This window comes from Passer domesticus, chromosome Z (genome assembly GCF_036417665.1).
Source record: "Passer domesticus isolate bPasDom1 chromosome Z, bPasDom1.hap1, whole genome shotgun sequence".
Lineage (NCBI taxonomy): Eukaryota > Metazoa > Chordata > Aves > Passeriformes > Passeridae > Passer > Passer domesticus.
Genome location: NC_087512.1, coordinates 37452863 through 37473245, shown reverse-complemented (window position 1 = coordinate 37473245; position 20383 = coordinate 37452863). Strand labels below are relative to the sequence as shown.

Here is a 20383-nt window from a genome sequence, read left to right as displayed (position 1 = left end):
GTATAAGGTGTGCAATGAGAACATCCCCTCCTTCACACTCAGAGCAGGGCATGGCAGCCAGCTGCTTGTCTGTGACACCAATCTTGGTCTGGGGAGCTGGCACACTTGGGTTTGCATCCCCCATGACTGCTATCCTCACACTGCCTTACCGAGCTGGTAAATTAGAGGTACTTTACTTGTGTCCTAAAAGCCAAGGTACATGCGTCATATATATATGTATCATCTGAAATATGTATAATCTGTGAGCTGAATTCTAGGGAGTAATTTTTGAAAGCAGTGAGATAGCTAAAAGCTTCCACTTTTTTTGTCTTCTCCCATGTTTTACATTGTGTTCCACATAGGTGAAGTTTGGTGGTAAGCTTCGGTAGAGAATTTTTGGTGTAGTTCTTCCCAGGTTCCTTCCACCTCTGTCATTGTCATCCATTAAACCATATATATGCAAATCATAACAGTAAATAGCAAACAAACACCTGCAACAATTAAACACCCCTCATATTTCTCTAATTGGTAATAGCATTGCTGAGAGCTTGGAAGATTGGTAAACAACTTTAGATTTAAAAACTGGGGGTTCTTATGACAATAAGACATCTAAAATTTCCTACTTCAGAAAAAATGTTCCCTTCTACTCTTGAAATTGAAAAAAGAACTTTGCCTTGTTTCAAGTTTTTGAAAATACTGTCTTTTTAGTAGATTTCTTGGAGTTTAGGTATTTTACATTTAAAAAATAGGTCATTGCAAAATTAAAATGGAAATTACAAATTCAGAGGGTTAAAACAAGACATTTCTCAGCCAAATAAGTTATTTGTTCTTATGTTTTACCTTGAAATAGAATTCTGACATAGTATCTGTGACAACCCACAGCAACGCACTCCTTTAAAGCATTCTGATAAAAGTTTCTCTAGGAATTTCTTTATCTAAATTTTCTGTTGAGGTAAATATGGATATTTCATATTTCTCCTGCAATGTGTTTTAAAAATTATCATCCATATTAAAATTACCACATTTGTCTTATGCATACACTCTGAACCAAATATTTTCCAAATTTTCCTCTACTGATTATGTAGTATTGTTTTGAATATTTCAGAGGCACTCCTTTGTCATACAGATCACATTAATGTTTTCCACTTCCATCTGAATGCTGAGAATGAACACTTAAATAACCTGGATACATCCTCTAGCTTCAAGGAGTAATAGCAGCTGTCCCAGACATTAGTAAGTTTTAAAAAGCAATAGATTTTGTTTAGCTTTCAGACAAAGTGTGAAACTCCTTGTAAGTCATGTTTCTGTCCTGCATTATAGTGGAAGAAATGTTCCCTATTGAGCAGAAAATTGAAAAAAAAAATTTAAAAGTTTGAGAACAGAGGGGTGAGTTTCTGTATGCAATGAGTGTGGTTTACATCTGATTGTGGTTTAGGGTTGCCAGTTTTCAAAGAGAAACACTGTTAGGTCACTGAGCTCCATAGAAGTATATGTTTTCTTCAAAGTGAGTAGGAAAGTCTAACTCTTTCTGCTCTTATGTCATTCAAGTAAGTGGGCCAAGAGCTAAAAGTTCCAGCTGGTGAGAAGAAGCATGTTTATATTATGCTTGTATTCTGACAAAATTCTCAGTGCAGTGAGTAAGGGATTTGTATGAGAACTGAAGTCTAATTTCCAAGTTCTACCTTAAATGGTTTCATATGTTGGCCAAAATCTGGGTTACTTAAGGAATAACTGTAAAGGAAATAATCAAGGACATCATAGCTCTAATCGATATTCCTTCTCCCTGCCTTCTCTTCCACTTCTGATGTTGGGATTCATTTTTTTTCTGTCATGTTCATGCTCTGTAGACTGCTAATACTGTTTCTTTCATTTTTATTTCCTCCTGATCTTTTTTTGGCTATCATTCTCTGAGGTTAAGTTTCATGTCTTCTAATAGTTCCAAGGTAAAAAGCTATGCCTTTGGACATTCACAGAGATGATGCTGCCCTTTGGATTAAAGTCTACAGTTGCTCCTTTGTTTTAATTAACCAAAGGATGTTGGAGGAAAGGTATAAAAAGTATTACACAATCTTTCTTGTCCTCAGCTCCTTCTTCACTCAGAGTCTTCAGGGTTGTTCTTCTCACATGTTCTCACCCCATTTTCCTCTGGCCACAATTATAGCTGAACAATAATGTTGATGGTTTTGTTATTTTTCTTAAATATGTTACCACAGAGGCAATATCACTGTTTCTGATTTGGCCCAGCCTTTGCCAGAGGAAAATCCAGCTGTGGAGCTGTCACGGACAGAGGAAGGCCTGGAGGAAGCTTCTGGCATCTCTTCACAGAAGACGCCCCTGCAGTCCCATCATTACCAAAGCTTAGCCATGCAATCCCAATACAGAGACTTAAGCTTACCCTCAATTTTCAGCTTATTGATTTGGATACCAAGAGTGAGATATTTGATTATGCAGGTATTCTCAGTGCAATTTTACAAATGTTAAAAAAATCTGATATTACAGATTTTACAGGCTTGATACTTTTAAATTTATGTCGTCTAGCCTCCTGGGATCACTGGTATGTCATTTTTATGAAATCAAATTCTACGTTGCTCTACTTGTCCAAAAAACATCTTTTGCAGCTGGTTTGCTGTTTAGGTCTTCTAAAATAATTTTTCATTACTTTCTTGGAAACCAATTGCTATCATTTGCTTTAAGATGACAAGTTTAAACTCTTCAAACATACTGCATCAATACATGTGTTTGTTTCTCCTGAACAGTACAAATGACTCAGACTAGTTTGTGTGAGATAATTGCACCAGAGTTTCAAACTCAAGAAGGTCTACAATATGTCTGACATATTTCAAATAAAAGGTGGGAGGCATGAATTTATAATTTTAGATGTTGCTGAAACACATTACAGTAAGCAGAACAGCAAGGAACTGCAAAATGATTAACTGACATCGGGAAGTATGACATTTATTTAAATCTAGTACTGCGTTCACAGTTGCCTTGCACAGGGACTTTGATGCATATGCCAAGGTTATAATAATAATACTCTTAAGGTCCATTTAGTTCAAGGCTGAGCAGTCACAGTTCCTGTTCAGTTTACATCAAACTCAGTTTTTCTACTAGCAATGAGAAAATTGATGTTGCTGACACTATAAATAGAGAGTCTTGCTAATTGCTTGCAGGCATTTTCATCAGTCTTCTTTTACAGTAGAGAGGCTGTTCAAAGACTGGCAGTGTGCACTGTGAACACATAAATGTAAAACTTGGTATATGCAACAGGTGCTCTAAGTTAGGATGAATAAATGCAACTGTATATCACCATGGAAAAAATTCTAAAAATGTTACATGGTGTGCAAAATGTTGGTAGTAGATTATTTGTTATGCTTGCTCAGAGGGTGAGACTGACACTCATTTCCTGTTCAATCCATACCAGATTGAATTGCCTTGAAAATCCCAGAAATTCATGAATGTAAAGAAGAAAGACATCAAACATTATGCAGGGTAATGAATCCAGAATTGCAATGAATTGAGTATTGCTTAATTTTATATTGTTTACCCTTCTCTTAGGCTACCCCAAAATAAATTCTACTTAAAATTTTTTAGCTTTATAGGTAGCTAAGTGGATAAATTTCATTATTTTTTGACCTGTAACTTCTAACACTAGCTTTTGGAACATTTATTCATAAATATAGAAGGCTAGTAACTGTTATATTTTTAAGCTATGGGTTCTAATAAACCACACATTTCTAGTATTATATATAAATCTGGTGTTTAAAAGAACCCTGGTGTATTACAGCACTAGTGATGAAGATGATGAACTGACAATATGTTAACAACGAGTTGGCAATGCCATGCATACATGACCTGCAGCCCTGGGACGAGGCTGTGATCCATGTGGACAAAACCACAGGTGTGTGGTAGCTCACCAGAGCTAATATGGCAATAGGTTACTGCCACCCACAAAGTGCTTAGGGTACTCCCGACAGCACCCGTGAGCACATCCCCAGTGACAGTTCCCCACCTCTAAACTTCTGCCTCTGGCATGAATGCTCATACAATATTGGTATCATCTGAGTCAAATCCACACACATTTTGCTGAAAACTTTTTTTCTTTATTGCCATTCACTTTTTTAAAAACAGTATCTGGTCGCACATGCGGTAAATATTTTCATCCTCTTTGTAGAATGTAGGGGGAATATTATTATAGACTCATGGAACAATTAAGGTTGGAAAAGACCTTCAAGATCATTGAATCCAACCCTTGACCAAACACTACCATGTCAACCAAACTGACCAAACTGTGATCATTTCTTGAACACTTTCAGGGACAGTGACTCCACCACTTAGTGGGGAAGCCCATTGCAATCCTTAAACTTTTCCTAATCCTTAATCCTTCTTTTTCAGTGAAGAAAATTTTCCTGATGTCGTCCCTAATCTAAAGCTCCCTAGCACAGAATGAGGCCATTTCCTCTTGTCCTGTCACGGGTTGCCTGGGAGAAGAGGCTGATCCCCATCATGCCACACCCTCCTTTCAGGAGCTTGGAAAGAGACAGAAGGTTTCCTCCCAGTCTTCTTTTCTTCAAACTGAACACCACCACCTCTGTCCATTCCTCATGTGACTTGTGCTCCAGACTCTCAAACAACTCTGTTGACACACTCCAGCACCACAATGTCTTCCTTGAACTGAGGAGCCCAGAAGTGAATACAGGAATTGACGGTGTTGCCTCACCATTGCTGTGTACAGAGCCACAATCACTGCCCTGGTCTTTTTGGCCATAACTGCTTCTGACATGAGCCAGGATGCCCTTGGCTTTCTTGGGCACCTGGGCACTTGTTGGCTCATGTTCAGCTGCTGTAAACCAGCACACCCGGGTCCTCTTCCTCCAGGAAGCCTCCCAGCCATGCTGCCCTCAGCCTGTGGTCCAGCATGGGGCTGTTGTGACCCCAGGGCAGGACCCAGAACTTCACCTTGTTGAACCTCATACTGCTGGTCCTGGCCCATCGATCCAGCCTGTACAGACTCCTCTGAACACCCCTCCCACCTTTCAGCAGATGAGCACTCCACCTCAACTGATAATTGCACTGCTGCTGCCCACTGTGGATGCATTCACCTATTATACATTTCCTTCACTGAGTTTATGAATTGTTTTCTTAAGCCTGCCTACCTACAGAATACCAAGCACATTTTAAAGTGAGATTAATTTGTAGGTTTAGTAGCCCAATCAGTAGCAATCATCAATAATTCTTTCTCTACCATGAACCACAAGGGTGGTGTGGTGTGACCCAGAGATTGAATACAGCCCATGTCTGTATTTCCTCAGGCTCATTGCCACTTACTTTTATGTATATTTATTGGCTATTACTAGAGAATGTGCTAGTGACTGTAGAATATATTTGAAAGACTTATTTGTTCCTGGGCAGGGAGAGGGTTCCACTCCCTACCCAATGATAATGTCAAAATAAGTAACAAAGATTAAATGAACATTTGAAAAAAAAATAGTTCAACTAATAGAGGAGGATCATATTACAATGAACTTCCCTCCTGGGTTCACTACCCATAATAATGACTTTATTTAGAACTAAATTACTGAAAAGTATCACTTTAAAATGTGCCCTGTATCTGTCTCAGTGTCAAGTTGAAGCAGATGTTTTGTGGAATGATGGGATGGTTGAAGTGAGCCTTAAGTATTCTTTATAAACTAGACATTTAAACTGGTGAAGAAGTTTCTAATCTATCTGAATACATTCTCAGAAGTCTTACAACCCATTTTCAGGAGAAGCAGTACTCTCCCTGAGAGACAATTCAGTCAAGTCTCACCTGGACCTTCTCTGAGCCAGGAAATCAGGCATATTTTACAACTGCAAGCAATTTAACAGAGATTCTTCTTGTCCCTATGTGATTCTTTCTTAAACAAACCTTTCTGTTTTGTTCTTTAAAGAAACTCAGTCTGCCAGCTGGCTTCCTCAGAACAGTTTTGGCAATATATTGTGACCAGTGTATGTGTGCTTTCCTTCACTTGTGGCACTACTTCATAAGGCAAATATAATGCAAGTAGGCTCAACTGCAGATAATTTTTGTGTTTTATTGCAAAAGTTCTTTGAAACATCAATGACATTACCTGTAAAAGACCACAGGCTGGCATTTTTTCAGACAGTACTTTGATCTAGTGTAGAGTAATCTAAATATAAAGGAAGAAAAAAATAAATTCAGGCTGCTGCTATTTGCCTGGGCATCTAAGCATAACTTGCCCTGTGCTATCAGTTTTGTTAAAGTGTCATAAATTTTTCCTACTTTCTCCTGGTTACTGATTTGTACGTGTTCCTTCATGAAAATGTTAAGACATATCCTTAATAGAATAATTCCAAGAAAAACATGAACATGCCATCTGAATTTTTTTAAATAGATGTAAACAGGAGTGGAGTGATTTTCTTTTTCTCTTAATTTCTCTGGAATTCCCACATACCTACTCTTGCATTAAAAAAATGTGTACTGAAATAAAATTAATACAGCATATAAAATAGACAGGCTATCATTTCCAGATAAATATTCCATGGAAACATTGAAGACCAACCAGCATATTTCAGTCTTTGCTTAAATCTTTGCCATTCTATCTTGATTTGTCTTCATGCAGTTTTACTATCCAGTGACCCTGAGAGAGAGAGAAGGAAAGCTTAAGGCATTTTCAGTTTTGATTTTGGAAAGATTGTAAAGATTGGTCAGCTAATTTCTTGCCTGAGGTATAATTCATAGAATCATATAATCATGGAATTGTTTTGGTTAGAAGGCACCTTAAAGATTGTTTAGCTCCAACAGGCTTGCTGTGGGCAGGAACACGTTTCACTAGATCAGGTTTCTCAGACACTTGTTCAACCCAGCCTTGAACGCTTCAAGGGCCATATTTATTCAGTGGGTATGGATAAGGCATTATCCTGATTACACAGAAGAAGCAGAGTTTAGCGCTGTGTGGTCACCATAGTACCTCTGTCTGGGGAAACCACACAGTCATCTTGGTTTTGTTCCCAGTGGTGAATGCCTTTTGAGGATAAAACACCTTATGTTTCAAATGTATGTATATATATATATATATATATATATATATATATATGTACATATACATATACACATACACATGCACATACACATACATATACATATACATGTACACACACACACTTTTTTTCTATTAATGTTGCTGCTGTAATTGTGTGTGTCTTATTCCATTGCTTACAGTAATTTTTATATCAGTCCATAGTCTCTGCTTTTTTGTCCTTCCCGTACCAAAAGGGGCAGGGGAAGAGGAATGGCTTATTTGGAGTTTGATTTCCTGCTGGTGTTAAAGCCAGCACAGACATCCATACCCAATTCATTGAGTCCAATTAAGAACATGTTTAAATAGTGTAAGAAGTGCCATGACATTTTTAATTGTCTATCTCATGTATATCTTTTCAAGAGTCTACAAATCCAAGATGAGATGCCTTTGCTATGAATAACATTGTGTCCGGTGTTCTAGAATAATCACTGTGGCTTGCATCAGGCCTTGGGCATTTAGAAAAATTAACAGATACTTTGATATTTCTCTGCTTGAACATCCAGGACCTAAAATTTAGGAGATTTATTCCAGTAGGTGTATTTATGGTTCATCTATCTACTTCTTCCACTGACAAGAGTTCACATAGTCTTTTTCAGCTTTATTTCTGAACCCTACTAAGACTATTTCCCACCTCCAGAATGTACTCTAAGCTCTGTCTTTAACCCCAGTCACGCTGTGATAAGACCAAAGAAAGTAAGGTGGTCAGATAGGAGAGGCAGGATTTGGGGAACTGCTGTGTAGCATTATGATAGAATGAGCTCTAAACCAGGGACAGCAGCAACGGTGTGGAGAGAGCAGAGCAGCGCACACAACAGGCGAGCTGACTCAGCAAAGAAGTTCCCTTTGCTGTACTGAGCACTGTGATTGACAAATGCAAACAAGCTCTCATTTGTAGCTGCTCTGTGGTTACTGCTCACACACACATAGCTCTTTGCAGCTGCAGAGTAATTCAGTTCAGCTTGACTGGGCTAAATCAGCTTAGACCACATCTTGTTTGCATGGGCTGACAGCAGGCAGAAAGGTGGCTGTCATGGCTTGGCTGGCATAAACCTCGCATTTTCCCACCCCTCACTTCTCAACATGTACTAAACACTGGTGCATTTTTATGTGATTTCTCTCTAGCAAGATCTTTTTACCCACCAGCTTTTTTGATTTGTACAAAAATACCTTCGACAAGGTATTTTTGCCTTGATGCAGCATTGCTCAAGATTTGACTAATTCAAATGCAATTACCAATTTTCTTGTTTTAGTGAATGCATTCAGTTTTGACTATCTAATTTGAAAAATGTTCTGGAAGAAAAGGAAAGAGAAGAGAAAAACGTGTAGAGGAGAGGTAAGTGAGAGCAGAAATCTAGAATTGTTTGTTGTCTCAATTTGGAAAAAATTAAATAAATTAGTGAGAAAGATTTTCAGCATATTCAGACATGCTGAGCAGAATAAAGCAAATCAGGAGAAAGACAATACAGGGATGGCATTTGAATATAAAAACAAAAAGAACTTTGAATAAATTAAAAGCAAGTTATATATGTATATTTCAGCATAGTTTTTGGTAATACCTTTGTATGCTGAGGAACTCTGGAATTTACTTGTGAAATAAGTATTTGAACGAATTTGCACTGAATTTAGACTAGCTTTGATAAAATTACTGGAATAATCATCACAGGAAAAATAATAACAGGAATATCATCTTCATGTTTTAAAATAGAATCTGAGCACTTCACCTCTGAAAAACACATTTTCATGTGGTAAACTACTGCAAAATAAGTCCTCTTTTGTTTAGATATCTTTCCCTTAGATACTTATATATCTTACTTATACCTACTTTATAACTACTTATAAATAGTTTGAGATCATCAAATCACATAAACCACTGTTTTTTAAAGGTTGTTAGTAGATGTAATATTTATAAATTATTGAAAAATTAAAGCAAGAGAAAGCTAATGGTACATGGCAGCCAGTAAAATCACTGATTAAAATATTTAATCAGCTTATGTGCAAGACGGAACTCTAGATGGAGCAGTTCCCTTTGTTTGAACTTTGTTTGCTGGGCTGATAAAAATTTCACCAAGTTAGTAACTATTAAACAAATAACTGGCTTAAATATGATAACACAGTTCTGTTGAAACATACAAACTCAGACTGGATTTCCTAAATACGAAGCTTGTACGTTAATACAGGAGGAAAACCTGAAGTGAGTGTTCCCCTTCCTAAATTTATTATTTGAAATAACAGCCAAAGGTATTTTATGAAATAACAAAATTGTGTTGTACAGCAAAAAGTAATGAAATACTTCATATCAACCTACTTGAATACGATTTGTTATAATGGCAAACTAACATTTAAAAAGGAGAAAGATGAAAAAGGTCTACCAAAATAGGGGATTTATGGCAACTAAAGTGTTGTGTCATATGCTGGTGTTACCAGATTAATTTTAAGTGCCTCAAATCTCTGCATTTTGTGTTGTTTAGAGAAAAGCTTCATGCAGTCAGTTTTCAGTCCTATCTCATGGGAGAAAGATGGAGTGTTGCCAGTGGCCAGGCTTTCCCTTCTAAGTTATTGTTCACAATCAATATAGCCAGAAAAATGTAGGCAGTTATCTCACAGTACTCTGCTTGGATTCTGGAGCCACCACAAAGAGCATGTCCATTTGCTTAGCTCCATGAATATTACCAGTGTACCCTCACCTGTGCTTCTCTAAAACTTTCTCAGACAGTACACCTCACTAACATGCTTCCAGAGAAGTAGTCCCGTCCATCTAGTATGTTTGTCCCCCCTCAATATCTGTAATGGTAAATCACTGCTGAATTAAAGATATAAACAAAAAAAACAAAACAAAACAAAACAAAACAAAACAAAACAAAAAAAAAAAAACAACAACAAAAAAAAAAAAAAAAACAACAAAAAAAAAAAAAAAAAAAAAACCCACCAAACTAAAACCAAAACCAAACTCAAAACCAAGAAAGACTAACGTCCTTTGGTCAGATTGCCTCTGTTGTCCTTGCAAAGGAGATGTGAAAGAGTAGATTCCAATTAAGTTCCTTTTCCTAGTTAAACATCACTCCCAGAAAATTAGGTGCAAAAGAAATGGCCTTTCATAGCTCATCTCCCAAGCCACAGTTGATGCTAGAGGTAAAGCTGTTCACATTAGCATAATTCTCTTTCCCTTCAGAATAAAACTTCAAGGAAAGCAGCTATTGGAGTCTTGCATTTTGTTAATAGCCATTCCTCATTTTGAAACTAGCCTCAAGCTATATGAGCAAAATAATATCTAATGTGCACAAAGACCAGATGATGGGAAATTGAAATGATCAATTCCAGAGAATATAAGATTCTTTGCAGACACAGAATAATGAACATCAACAAAAGGAATGCTCTTGTGCCAATATGTAAAATACCTGCAACTGAGAGAATAACAGGTATAGTTCTCTTAGTTCTTTCATTTTTTTACCCTATCCTCAGTCATTTACACAGTTGGTATCGTGGGCCAACACTTTTTAATGGAGATGCAAATTAATGACCTTTTAGATGAGTCAAGCAATTTGCTATTGTTCCACCCTGCCTAACATGTATTCATTGACTATTGATATATGCCCCCAAGATTTTTTTCATATACTGTGATCTATCAGTAGTAGATCATAGTGGTAGACATATGCAAGGAAAGAATAGGATTCGTTGAGCCTCTGGCAAAAAAAAAAAAAAATAGATTTCCAGACACAAGATACTGAGCAACATTGCTAAATGTGATGCTGGGACAGAGGATAATATATGGAATACTCTTTGCCAGTGGCTGAAGGTCTGAGTCAACAGAAATATCCTCTACCTCTCTCCTGATCTAGATGAATAGTGCCATTATAGGTTAATAAATTATATGACCAGATGCTATGATTTCAGTACATTAGTCACTCTATATTCACACTCAAGATAAAGTGGGGATACACATTTTCTAATTGGGAATTTCTAAATCAATAGTTATTCTGCAAAAGATGCTATATTAACAAATGAATTTGGGTGGTTGGCAGAAAGCAAAATTATGCCTGGAGAAGCTTGCAGGTCACAAAGAAAGCAATCACTTAATTTCTGTTGAGTGAGTAGCAGTTAGCAAGATAAACACTGCACTGTACCAATTTATACGTGATTAGAACAAGGCAAAAGATGAGAGAAATGCATGGGGTTTAATGAAAGGTTATGAAACACTGGGAAATTAATTCTAGAGTAAATAAATAGTGGATTTTTCTCTGAGCAGAGTACCATCAGAATAATCACAATATAAAGAGTAAAATTATTATCCATTTCCTGTGAGAAAATGTCACAGTTTTGCCGTTAACTGAATGGCAGCAGGACAGGTGCCTTTACTAAATTTTAGCATACTGGCCAGCTGTGAAGTTAATCCACAGCTGAAAAGATCAGTCTAGCTCTGCTAGATACATTAAATCCCGTGAAAATCTAACCAAGAGGTGAGTAGTTTCCCAGATGCAGATGTCTCTTGCACAGTTCACGTAGACAGGGCAGCCCATATTAAAGAATTACCTTTCCACTGACAAACTAACTATGAGCTGAAGATTCAGGACTTCCAGAGTTTGATTACTTCAAAAGTCTCTTTATTTTAAAGCCATGCCCATTGTCAGAGTGATTTACCTGTCCCCATACTCACACAGATACATATTTGCACATATGGACCAATATAACTTTTCTTAATTCTGTAAGGTTTTTAATTAGAAAATAAATGGGGAAAAAACCTAAGAAAAATGAATGCTTCACAATAGAATTAGGGTCCATCCCAGTGGTGTGAAGAAAAACATATTTTCATAAATCAAGTTTGAATATTGATTTAAAGTTTGGAATATTTTCCATATCCAGTTTCTTAGTGAAGATCCCAAATGCAGATGTAACCACTGAAATTTTAAAAAGTTTCTTGAAGGAAAACCAAGTTTTAATTATTTTGCCTCAGGGTTCATAGAATCTTTAAATAATCACTTCACACAACACATAGTACTCTCTAAAACAGAGACCTACCTCTGTCTTTGCAGTGGTGTTTCTGTGCATCATTAGCTCTCACAGCAACCAAAGTTTACATAGGATACCTCAAGGACAAATGATATAAAGAACAGCACCATTGTTAATCTAAGGGTTATGGATAAGGATCCCTATATTCACTAAGTTTAAAAGACCTCTCTCTAAACTTTTTCAATCATCGTTCTTTCACAGAATGCTTTCAATACACAGAACGCTTTCAATACACAGAACATGCTCTAAAAAAAAAAAAGGGAATAAGCCCCTAGAGGACATAGTGCAATAGAAACAGAGAGTAGATGTTTTGCCTAAGAAGAGCAGACAAAGTACAAGGCAAGAAGGTAAAAAACCACCATAAACAGGCCTCAGTTTTCACACCTTTTTGAGTCTGAATCTCTGATGAACAACTTCTTGTATTTTCCAGTTCTGGTACTATAAAGGAAAATGCAATTATCTGGATTTTGTGCTTTTCCTTTAATGGCAATAAAGGAATCTCACTAAGATAGATTTCTTGTAAGTGTTTGAGCTATCCCATCAGAGATTATCTATCTAGCTATGTGTCCCAAAGTCAGGACCATGTCTATATAACTTTGCACAAGAATGTTCATGCTTTTCACCATGCCAATTGATATTTGAAGTCTGTCCTGAGTTAAGCCCTACTCCTCCGTGCTGAACAGATTCTGTCCTTGAACAGTTAAATGCATCTCACTGAAGGAGAAAATATAAGGATGTAATGGCTCTTAATTGAAAGCTGAGAAAGGGCTTGGCCATATGATTTCTGCTAATTGGAGCACAGATTATATCTGAGCACTTGTCTGGTTTTGGTCACAAAATCCGGGTGTCTGCACAGGCAGAAGAAGCAACAGTTGAGTGCTAGTGACAGTTGAGTAGTTAGTGTTTTCTCTGTTAGATGTCAGCAACGGTTGCTATCTGATTGCTGCAAGCAATGTTTTCCAAACAGTAGGCAAAATCCTGCCTCTGCAGATTTCAATGGCAAAACTCAGCTGCCTTCAGTGGGCTCAGAATTTAATTTACTAGCACTGTATTTTAAAACTCAGAATTTGCCAGAGGCCAACAGTCCTTCAGAGAAAAATATTTTTTTAAAAAATATAGAAGAAGGAAAAATACATTTCTTTCCTAGCAGCTAAAAAACTTTCAGTGCAATGAGTACAAGAGCAAATAATCTTTCTCGCTCTACCTCAAGGGAGTTTTTAGTGTATATGAAATGTAATCTCTCTTTGGATCACAACAACCTGTTCATTGCATTCAGCCAAGAGCCACTATTCCTATGTATGCAATTGGATGATTTGTTATAAATGTCTTGGAGTCTGATGCAGCTGATAGTTCCACTTCCCACCAGTAAAACTTCTTTCAATCAGGGAGATGAAGTTTTTGGTTCTCCTTTAGTGAAAGTGACTTTGCCTTTGCTAACACTTCCATTTTAACTATGAAAAATATTAAAATTATCATTAGTGAGGTAAGACTGAGTGAACAAATTAAAAGATACATCACTCCCAGTGTCACAAAACACAAGATCTGTGATTCTGCTGGTCTCTAGTAAGTCCCGTGATGACTCTTTAGAATGATTATAGATGCTGATAGTCTGGAGAAAGAGGTATGAACATGTATCTCGAGCAAATTTTCTACTTTTAGATGATGCAGAAAGGATTGGCTAGTTGTGACTTTAGTGACATGATCTAAATTTTTATATGTAAATGAAATTCATGCAAAGGATGACTAAATGTTTCATCCTTATTCTTTTTCAAATATCACTATATCATCCATGAATAAAAGAATTTGATATTGCAGACCTCCATATGTTGGGTTGTTGGGTTTTTTTGTTTGTTTTCTGTTTTTAATATTAAAGACATAATATCGTCCATTACTTAGCTTTAAATTTATGAGAAGCTAGCGCATGAGAAAAGGTCAAGCTACTACAACTTTAATCTACCAGGTTCTGCCTCTAAGGCAGAAAAAAACCATTAAACTTTTCTTCAGTACTCTATGGTGACTGTATTTTGCATCATAGGTTTTGAGTGCATTACAAGGTAAATGCAATGAACTTATCCCTGAAACCATACTGTTTTCTACAAAACTATATTTTTAATAGCCCAGTAATTTCTTTGGCAAAATGTGTTCTTCTACCTTTCCAATCCCTTCTACCTTTCCAATCCCACTGCATGAAATTTCATGCACTGGGATTGGAAAGGTAGAAGAACACATTTTGTTCCTCTCTTTGAAAATGGCAGCATAGATTTTCCTGATTTTTAAAAATAATGTTTATTTTCATGCAATAAAAATGAATTTGTTGCTTGACTTGATGTTAACATTTAATTCCTTGCAACTACTTATTTCTGCCACGCATAAAATTGATTAATTAATAAAAAATATAAATAAAAATAAATGTAAAAAATTAGCAATTTTCATATGAATATTTCTGTTTCATTACATGTTAAGATTTTCATGGCTTAGGCCTATGCTCATAGGCACAGAATACAATAGGTTTCACAACTAATTTTAGTTCTTATGTTAAGATGCCTGTCTTTTCTGTAGGAAGCACTTAAGATTACTTGCTCAATTATTTTTCTTTCAAGAATTTTAATTTCTTCTAATTTGTGAATTTATTCATACAAAGAAAACTTTATTAAAAAACAAGCAAATGCATTCAGTTTTTGGTTTGGTTTTTTTTTTTAATTTGATCTACTCTGATTCCACAAGTCAAAACATAATTAAATGAAACAAAAAAAAAGAAAAAAGAAAGAGTAAAATCTTCATTATTAAAAGACAGGAGGAAATAAGAAGTCATATACATGGCTTTGGGTGAATACAGTAGATGTTAGTTTCTTCAACCATAATCCTCAATATCAAGTAGTCCTTAAAGAATCTGTGGGGAAGTGGTTTCCAAAATTGCCTGGATTGTCATGATACTGTGTTTGAATTCTAACTATTACTCATTTCAGTTAGGCTCAGTTTCAGGAAATCTGAGAAGCTTTGAAACATATGTGCCTACACTGCTAACTGTTTTTCCCCCCCACCCTCCGCCTCTTCCTTTCATTATCTTCTCCCCACAACCTTTCCTTCATTTCCCTTGACTTCATTCAGCTTTCTCATTCTGGCATTCATAATGAATAAATTCACTGGTACAGCTAGGAATATATTACTGTTGAATATTCCCTGCAGCAAAGTTCCATCAAAATTGGTTATCACTGACAGATGCCCACTCAGAGATGCAAAACTGCCTAACTCAGTCCTCCCTTTCCTACACAGTTTTGTGATATGTGAATGAAAATGGACGTGGGAGGATAACAACCTTTGCCTCTAAGGTACAAATCTCTTAAGTGTTCTAATTATTTTGATTCCCATCCAGGCTGCTGGAAGTTTACCTATTTCATGTGTGCTGGCATTCACCAGCCAGCAAAAATAAGGCCAGCTTGAATAACCTCATTGTTTGAACTGCTTTCCAAAATTTATACTCTCAGGATATTCTTTCAAAAAACAGGAAAGAGATGGGAAATAACACTCTCAAACTGTATGAATAGTTCTTGTTTCACTTGTGTTCACATACACACACCCCCCCACATACCCTGTGCAACCCCAGCATTTTCTCTAGAGATGGATTCACTTCTTTGCTTCCTCTATAGCTTTTTATATAGGATAGTAAAGTGCTTCTACTGCTAGCATCACTAAACCACATTATTGAAAATTTGGCCATCACACCACAGATGCAGTGTTTCAAGTGTGATACTAATGTCAAAAGACCTGTTGCTATTAGCAGATGGCAAGGCATTTGGGATGTGCTGGTGAAAGCTTGCACATGACTTTTGCCTCTGAGAAATCTAGAGGGTGGGTTTACCTTTGCACTCTGCTCATTTATGACTACGGATTGTGCTTGGATGCCTGCACTGGGTGTATAGAACATTCACCAAGTCATCAACAAACATGACTATATGGACTTCTTAAACAGTTATTCATGCTAAAACACTCAATAACTGGAAAGGGTTTCAGGCAGTCTTCCCAGCATTCACTGATGCATGACCTTTGATATGGTCCCCTACAACATCCTTCTCTCTAAATTGGAAATAGATGCATTTGATCTGTTTGCTGGATGTTAATTGGTTGGATTGTCACATCCAGAGAGTAGAGTTTAATGGCTCAATATCCCATTGATCCACTCAAAGATCAGCGTCAAGTGGTGTTCCAGAGGGGTCTGCAGTGGGAATATCTTAATATCTGTTAATATCTTGATCAGTGATATAAAGAATGGGATTGAGGGTACCCTTACCAATTTATAACTGACATCAAGCTCATGAAGGACAGGATACTGTTACAGAGGGAGACTCAAAATAGCTCAAGAAGTGGACCCTTGAACAATAGCAAGTGCAAAATCCTGCACTGCGGTTGGGGCAACCCCCTGCTATCAATAAAGGCTGTGGGAGAAAGGTATGAAGAGCAGTCCTGCCAAAGACTTGGTCGTACTGGTGGGTGAGAGGCTGGACATGACCCAGCAATGTGCACTTGCAGCCTGCAAAGCCGATTGTGTCCTGGGCTGTATCCAAAGCAGCGTGGCCAGCAGGGTGAGGGAGGGGATTCTGCCCCTCTGATCTGCCCTGGTGACACTCCAGCTGCAGTGCTGCCTCTAAAGGAGCTTAAAAGAAAGGTGGGAACAGAATTTTTAGCAGGGCCTGTTTGATAGGACTAGGGGTAATGCATTTACACTAGAAGAGGGTAAATTCAGACTAGATATAAGGAAGAAGATTTTTATAATGACAGTGGTGAAACTGGCACAGGTTTCTTGGAGAGGTAGTGGATATGCCATCCCTGGAAACATTCAGAGCTGGGCTGGACAGGGCTCTGAGCAACCTGACCAAGTTTTAGATGTCCCTGCTCATTGCAGGAGGGTCAGATTTGGTGATATTTAAAGGTTCTTTCCAACCCAAACTATTCTATGATTCTGTGTGTTCGTGGAAGGACAATGCATATCCCTGCTGTGAGGCACAGCCTAGGCCCTGCTTGTAAATAAAGTAGAGGTATGAAAAACAGGTTTCTTGAAACTTAAAGGAAGAGAAGTTCAATCCTGCAAATGCATCAATCGAGTTTCTGCCACTACTTGGCAAATTTGCTTTGTATTTGTTGGGAGGAAGGTTAACAAAGTGAGACTTCTACCTGTTTTTGTTATATACAAACCACATGAAATCTACTCAAGTTTGATCCATTTTTCCCAAGATACAGAAAGCAACCACATACTGGCTATCTTATTTTATATCAAGACGGCAGAGCAAAGAGCTATCTCCCAAGAAAACAGGGTGCCAATAGTTTTTACTTTACTACAAAGGCTGAGTCATAATGGGAAGCAGCATCCTTTTGCACTGAAGTGTTTTGCACTGCCTCCCTCTTTAACTAAGCATTTCTCAGAAAGTAGACGCTCAGAAAGTGTCTCATCTACTCATCTACTCAGAAAGTAGATGCTGAAACAAATTCCCACTTCAAAATAGATCTCGTCTCCACTTTTTTTCTCTTCCAAATTTTTTCTCTTTCTTCAAAGCCAGACATGGGATGTAAAATGAAGCAAAAAAACCTACATGTATTCTACATCTATCTTGTGGAAAGTGCTGAATTCTGCACACTTATAACACTGTTGGTTGCAGCATGCTGTGTACCTGGGTTCAAAGTGAAGTTTGTACTTTTGTTCTCTTGCCAATACTTTTGATCTATTCCGGAAGACTACTGCATCCCTCTTTGCCAGTGTATATCTCCAGCATGCTGTGTGTATTTGAGCTTGGAAAAAAATATAATTTGAGTATAGAAGAGAGAGAAAGAGAGACTTTAAAAACATTGTCCTAGGCTTACAGTGCTGAGGAGACAAAAAAATAGGCATACATGAGCTCTTGCATTGGTTACACTAAAGACAGTTTAAAACACCAGACCCACTTTTTACAAGGAAGAAATGTTGAAAACTACTGAAAACAACTTTCTCTTTCCCATTCCATTTCTCTCCTTTCTTCCCCTCCCCCACCAGCACCCCTCTGCTATTAATTCAGCTCAAAGATATTTTGCACAGGTGTTTATGTAACTGTGATACACTGGGAAAATTCCAACTCAAATTGATTCAGCCCAAAGACCTCCTAAATGCACTTTCATCAGCACAGTGGGGTGGTCTGGATCCATAGTAAATGACCAGTTCAAGAAATTCTGCAGACTTTCTCTCAACTCCTAAACCAGGCTACTTAGCATTGGTGTGTTTCAATGAATCCATTGCTGGTAATGAATTTCCTGTTACAAAAAATATTGGACTGCTGAAGCAAGCACGGTAAAAGCCTAAGTGACCGTCTTGATGTTTCTTTTCCCTGTGGTTTGCTTGGAAAACACATCTCCAGTTGTTTTACCATAATCTAAGTTGGTTCAATGAGTTGCCACTAGACAATTTTTAAGTAGCTGAGAAGGTTTTATGTCCCAGCTATTTCAAAATATTACTTTGCAAGGTTGCAAAAAATTAATGTTAAGAAACAAAGTTAGCTTGTATAGGAAAGGTATTTATTCAACATCATAAATGCTAAATGCTGAATCATTTTTTGATGCAGAATTAAAAAAATATTTGGAGAAATTGCTTTCTTGGCAAAGTTACATACATTCATTTGAAACAAAGGATCATTTAAAAGCAAAATAAAGGAATCTGTGGTGCACATAGTGATTGAGAGTCTTTGGCTGTAAATTCTCCTCCCTTTTCTCTGTGGAAGCACATGTCTTTGCCTGCTGTTCATCAGCCTTGATTTTGATGGGGTGATTTTTAGTCAGCTGTCTCTATCATTTTGGCACAGACAAAAATCCTTTAAAAAATGTTACACTTCATCAAAGTGTATCATGAGACTTCACGGTCATTATCTCAATGGTTGCTCTGATGTGCTACAATTGGCAGGGCCACAGACGGTGGGGGGTGTATTAGAAGAAAGCCAGTGTTTCATGTGGAAAGCTGGCAAGCCTCTCCAAGCTTCTGTCAACAACTCAGCGGTCTGATCCGATGCACTGAGTGCTGATTATGCTCTTGTTTCTGTAGGAAGTAAACAAGAAAATGAATTCCACAGCACAACACAGCCTCTTTGTATCTTTAAAATGGCGTGGCTGGAAACCAGCCAGCCTCGTTGAAAGTTTGGCCATTTGTGTCATCAGGGCCCTGGTACTGATGGAGGCTTTGATTACAGCTTGGATCCAGCACGGAGACCTTTCATGGACAACCACTCAGCAAATAAAAGCATTGATAGGTTGTTGGGTCAATTTAGCCATAAGGGCGTAGAGCAAAGTCCTTTTGAAAAGACTAATGGATTAGCTACACAACCAGTCCCACTGTAGGGCCTTATTTCTCAAGTAACTTCATGACTGCTTTCCAGCTTGGCAGGGACTCTCTTCCTCTAAAGCTAGCTCCAGTGCGTTCTTGTTATCAATAGTGCAGCTCAAAGGATTAGACACAAAGAGCTTTACAATTTAATGAAAACAGCTGTTGAAACAACAATTAAGGCAAACAATAGTTTGCATGAAAAACTATTAATTATGCAAAGTTATGCAGAAAGTAGAATACTCTTTTATTCATAACCACCTAATGTGACTGACAGAAAGTTAGACACCTTCTCCGCTGTTGATTTAAATGTTTCAGCAAGTGGTGTTGTTTATAACAATATTCACTATTTTTTGCTTTGTTAGCATTTCAGCAGCATTTCAGCAGTTCAGAGCCTATGAATTCTCCGTGGTATGGCTGCAACAGGAACAAGTAAAACAGTAATCTAACAGCTAATATTTCATGTCGAGGCAGTAGTGATCTCTGAAGTTTACAGAGCTACTTTGCTAGAAACAGTGCCTCACAAAAGCAGTGTGCCATACTGCTATTTCCATGTATTTCTCTCTTTTCTACCCTGATCCCTTTACACAGTCTCTTCCATCATATGCCTTTGTGGTGATGCCTTAAAGGCAGGCACTTGGTCAAATCACTCACCACAGGCTGCTTCAGCAGCATCCACTTGACACCCCCTTCCTACCAACAGTGAACTGCTAGTCCCCTGCCTCCTTGTTCTCCTTCTCACTGACTCTCAGAAATTCATTGCTGCTCTATTTGCAGTCTCCATCCTTGACTGGCGGTGCTGAGAATTGACTTACAGTCTTTTGAATACAGTATGCTCCACATCTTGCCTCCTTCCAGCACTTTGAGCCACCGTACCAAGAAGTTCCATTTAAAATGTTATTAGCTTTGCAGATATAAATACTGTCTTATGCCTCCAACTACTGTTTATTTCAGCTGCGAGTTAATTGGCATGTTCTAACACCCTTAT

The 20383-nt window shown here is 37.6% G+C and overlaps 1 long non-coding RNA gene across 1 annotated transcript; it reads left to right on the top strand.

Annotated features, from left to right (window-relative positions):
- Nucleotides 1-407: 407 nt before the first annotated feature.
- On the top strand, nt 408-4859 carry LOC135290652 (uncharacterized). Its single transcript, XR_010353419.1, has 3 exons — nt 408-2430; nt 3401-3468; nt 4372-4859. It is a non-coding gene; the product is annotated as an uncharacterized LOC135290652 (long non-coding RNA).
- The last annotated feature ends 15524 nt before the right edge of the window (nt 4860-20383 follow it).